We start from the raw sequence: 5,004 nt of genomic DNA, 5'->3' as shown, positions 1-5,004 counted from the left end.
TTGTTAATTAGTTGCTACCTTAAGTTTGACAAAGAGAAAAATTGATGTGACTAGTGTTATTTATACCTATTTATGCTAGTCTTAAAGATTACATCAGTTTCAAAGTACGGCCCGGCCATCCATTTATTTATGTGTAGGTTTTGTGGTCCATATATTTGGATTTGATTCCCCAAAAAAGGGCTCCTGAATATCTGATATTTAATCCTTTTTTATATACAAATTTTTCATCAGACGTTCACCTTTAACGAAGCGGTGTCACGCGACACCGCTTCGTTAGAAATTTTTACTAAGTATATGTATTAATACTGTAAGGAAACGGATAAGTAGAAAAAATGATACTACTATTTAACAAAAATTATTTCTTTGTGTGTTGGTTATGTGCTTGATTTTGTTTTAAGAGGTCAAATGTTAGTGTAAGCACGTGATTTTTGCCCTATATGAAATGCTCCTATAAAATCCAAGAAAATAGATGTTTTTCAATTATTTTCAATTTTATAAGATTTTATTAATTGTTTGCATTTTTGTGCACGTTTAATTTTTATTAAAATCATGAAAATATCAAAAAATATCATGCATTGCATTTAGGTTTTGCTTTTACACTTTTAGGAATAATTAGTTAATTATTTGTTTTATTAAAAATTGAAAATCACCAAAAAGTGCTTCATTTTTACACTTTTTCTTTTATTGATTTTTTCTCTTTTAATTTAGGATTAGTTAGCTTTTATAATTTTTATAATTAGTTAATTACTTTAATTTCACACTTCTAGATAATCTAGGATCTTAATTTCTAGGATTTTTAACTAAAAAAAAAGGGAAAAAATGGGAAAAGAAATTGAGTTAGTCTTGATGTATTGGGCTACCCCAAAGAACAAATACATTGGCCCAAATTTTTGTTCCACCCAGCTGGCCCAAATCAAAAACAACCCAAACCCAATCCCTTCCCTCTTGTTAGATCAGACCCCTCCCTCACATTGAGAGACCTAGACCTAGAAAAGATCAGGAGCTTCCTCTCTCTAACTACACACAGAGCAACGGCGCACATTTTTAGCTAGGTGAGCTCCATCTTTAAACTAAAAAAAAAACCCAGCTGATTTCCATCAATTTCAGCAACAAAAACAACCAAAAATACACCCACACACACATTCTTCGCCGGAAATCAAGCAAGCTTCTTCAGTTCCTTTTCTTTACTTCAAAGATCAAAAAAACAAAAAAAAAAATAGAAAAAGGATACATAGCGGAAAGGCTAAAAACGAGATGAAATGAAAAAAGAGAGGTCCAAGTTCTGACAAGTCTTTTGGTGTAATTTGAATTTTCCGGCGAATTCCGAGTCCATCGAAGGTCGTATTTGAATTTTTTTTTTTCTGGGCCGATCCGCTGCTGCTGCTGTCTGTTCGTCGCTAAGCTACAACTTGTAGAGCTCCCTTTATTTTGCTGCTATCCGAGCTCTTGTTCTTGTTTCTAAACTAGGTACACATATACCCCTGAGTTTCCTTTGTGTTTACTCGTTTATGAATGAAGTGAAATTTAGTTCAAATTCCTGTTTATGTAAATCTATATGTTGGCATGTTTGAACGTGACAAGTGACAGATTTATGAATGCTAAGCAACTGAATTTGGTCAATTTAAAGTCAATTCTGATTTTGAAAATCATTGCCTGGGTATAATATTTAAAATTGTTTCTGAAGTCTGCTTTATGAATCGTGTTTAGTTTGCTTAAGATAATTCAAATTTGAACTTGACGATGTTGAGACTTATGTGGATAATACTGTTGCTGCTCCTCTTTTTCCACTTGGTTTCTCTTGTTCCTAATGCCAAATCAATGGGAGGAATTGAAAGTTTTAATGCAGAAACGTGACTTCATTGAATACTTTGGACGAAACTACATATCACTAGGATTTTTGTTCTTAAATGTGGAAGAACTGTTATTTCGTTTCTCTTCCGTTGGGGCTAGATATTTCATATGTGCTCAAATTTAGAATTCTTAAACCTGTGATGCAAAAGTAGTTGCACTGCCTTGACCGTATATATATACATGTAATTCATTTCATTTCATATGAGCTTGTATAATTTTTGATTTTAACTTGTTGAAATTGGTTATTGAAAATTGGAGATAGCCGCTTACATTCGTATTTGATATGTTTGAAGGTCTGGGATTTAATCAAATTTTGGTTGGTTGTGTGATGTTGGATTCGACGGCCTTGTTAAGATGAAATAGCCGAGTTGCCAACTTACTATATCTCATTTGTTCTTCTCGATCTAATATTCTGCTATCTCAATTTGAGTAGCTTTTGCATTCATGCTGGTGTATTTGGTTCCTGAGAGTTATTATTTTCTTGAGACGCCAAGCCAATTTTTGTGTTAACATATTACTGGCCCATTTTTCCTTTAATAATAAAGCTAGCTTTTTTTTTTTGTTTATAGAAAAATTGAGGTGCGCCGCGCCAAATAAAATCCCAAATGCGTGGCCCTCATTTAATTATTTCTTTTAAAATACTTAGAACTCGATGCGTGCCATTTAGCTAATTTCCATGGCCCTCGCAAAGTTAACAACACGTTAGTTGCTTTAGGCGCGTTATATAATAATTTTACCTTCTTAAACTCGGGTGTGCATTTCATGTGACCCAAATCCAAATCCTAAAACGTTGAATAAGATGTGTTCCGGATTGCGGGTGCATTTCATGTGACGCGATCCAAAAGACATATTTTAGACGACGTTTAATCTTCTTTAAAATTAATTAAAAGCGGTAAATAATTTAAAATTGCACTATAGGTGGAACATGTATTAAAATCAGATAATCGGCCAATTATGATAGTTTAAGCGACCGTGCTAGAACCACGGAATCCGGGGGTGCCTAACACCTTCCCTCGGGTTAACAGAATTCCTTAGTCAGAATTTCTGGTTCGCAGACTTCAAATGGAAAGTCGAAATCTTCCTCGATTTGGGATTTAAAATAAACGGTGACTTGGGACACCAGAAAACAAACCTATCCCAAGTGGCGACTCTAAAACTAAATAAATAATCCCATTTCGAATAATGTCACTTAAATTGGAAAAACTCCCTTATACATTATTCTTCGGGGTAGGTGTGTAAAAAAGGAGGCGTGACAGTTAAAACCTCAACTAGCACACTTTTTTGAAAATATTTGAGATAGCCTCCGTGGTTAAAGATTGTGATGAAGTAGAATTGAAATCGGGACCTGTTCTAACCTACGACACAACAAAACCAATAGACTAAGGCTATTTTTTGTTTGGAAATTTAAGGTTATTATTCTTGCTCTTCTATAAATTTTGACACCACTTATAAAAAATTTTGCACACGCCCCTGAGTATCCGCATTGGAGTTCTTAAATCTGGATTCCTGCCAAAAAGTCTCATATTAAGAGGTAAAATGATTTCTAACAACGCCGATTTTATATATATTTAGGAATTGAACTCGAGATCTATAATTAAAAAATGGAGAAGTATTTATCATTTCAAGACAATCCACACACGAAGACTGAATCTAACCAAACTTTGTATGTACCACTTGTAACATCATTTTCATGTTTCGTCTCACTCTAGCATTTTCTTTGACATTATTATTTCCTTTTTGGTATTCTTGATATCATCCCCTACTATTGGTAACAAATAGAGCAGCCAAAACAAAACGAAAAGAAAATGTTATCTACGTACTTTATTAATTGGTATCTGGACTTCAAGAGACTATATGATAATAAATAAATATCCTAAAAACACATTTTTCTCTGTTTTCTGGAAAGTGGAAGCTAACTTCTGTGGCACGAGAAGGCAAGTCATTCTCCAAACATCTTCTGTGTCATTTCCAACCACCACCACCACCCCCACCCACCCCCCACCCCCACCCCCCCTTTCCTACCGACCAACCCTACCCCGTAAAATGTACTGCTCACATCATGTTTTTATAAAATTTAGAACAGAAATCATTTGATATACTATTTGACTTTGACGTAATCTTTCATGGGCAGTCAAGTTTACAAATTAGGGGTCAAAATATTCAAAAGTTTGTTACTAAAGGTAATTAAATCCCTATCATATGCAGGAAGAACTCAACTTGTCCAGACTGTCTTATTTGGTGTGCAAGTTTTGTACTATCTTCAATACCATCATCAAGAAAGCTTTGGTTGCCTGGGATAAAAGATGTGCCCCAAAAAGTGTTGGTGGTCTTAACTTGACGAATTTTACATTTGGAATAAAGCGGCTATAGCAAAAACTTGTTGGCATCTAGCACATAAGCAAGATAAACTATGTATCAAGTGGATTCACACATATTACATCGAAGGACAGTGAATGATCTCTGTGGCAATACCTAAACAGGCACGTTGGATGATCAGGGAATTATGGAAGCAAGGTCTACACTGGATTAAGTACAATGCAATTTTAAAGCTGGAAAGAGTATCACAAGGCAAATATACATACATCTCCTAAGAAATGAACCTAGAGCACCATGGAAATGCATGATGTTTTACAATGTTGCTCGACCAAAAGCTAGGTTTACCCTGTTGTTGCATACAGTGCTTCAATGGGCACAAGGTCGACCTATGAATACAGGGGGATGGTAACAATATCAACAAGAGATTATTGTAAATGCTTAACTTTTGCCATGTCTTTTTATTCTATATATATATGTGTGTGTGTGTGTGTGTGTTCTTATTCGTGTGTATGTAGGTTTTGAGAGTTTTATTATGATTTAATTAAGAGAGGAACAAAACTTTGGGCTAGTGTTATTTTAAAGTGAAATGGGCTAAAAAAATCGGACCAAATCATTGGCCCAATTGCACCAACCCAGACCAATTGATGGCTTGCCAAGACCCGGATCAAAACGATGTAGTTTCATAATAAAACTACGTCGTTTCACTAAATGAAACAAGATCAAATCTTACCCCTCCATTCCATCTTGATCCAATGGATCTCATTCACTCTTGGCCTAGGTAGTTAAAGCCTCCAAAATCTAAAAAAATTTCCCATTTTCACCCATAATTCTTTTCGC

At 34.8% G+C, this 5,004-nt stretch overlaps 1 long non-coding RNA gene across 1 annotated transcript; it reads left to right on the top strand.

Moving 5' to 3' along the window:
• The first annotated feature begins 960 nt into the window (after positions 1-960).
• LOC109208360 lies at positions 961-4,637 on the top strand. The gene is made up of 2 exons (XR_002065152.1): positions 961-1,467; positions 4,057-4,637. It is a non-coding gene; the product is annotated as an uncharacterized LOC109208360 (long non-coding RNA).
• The last annotated feature ends 367 nt before the right edge of the window (positions 4,638-5,004 follow it).

Source organism: Nicotiana attenuata, unplaced genomic scaffold (assembly GCF_001879085.1).
Source record: "Nicotiana attenuata strain UT unplaced genomic scaffold, NIATTr2, whole genome shotgun sequence".
Lineage (NCBI taxonomy): Eukaryota > Viridiplantae > Streptophyta > Magnoliopsida > Solanales > Solanaceae > Nicotiana > Nicotiana attenuata.
The sequence above is the reverse complement of the archived record's forward strand: the minus strand, read 5'-3'. Positions and strand labels throughout refer to the sequence as shown.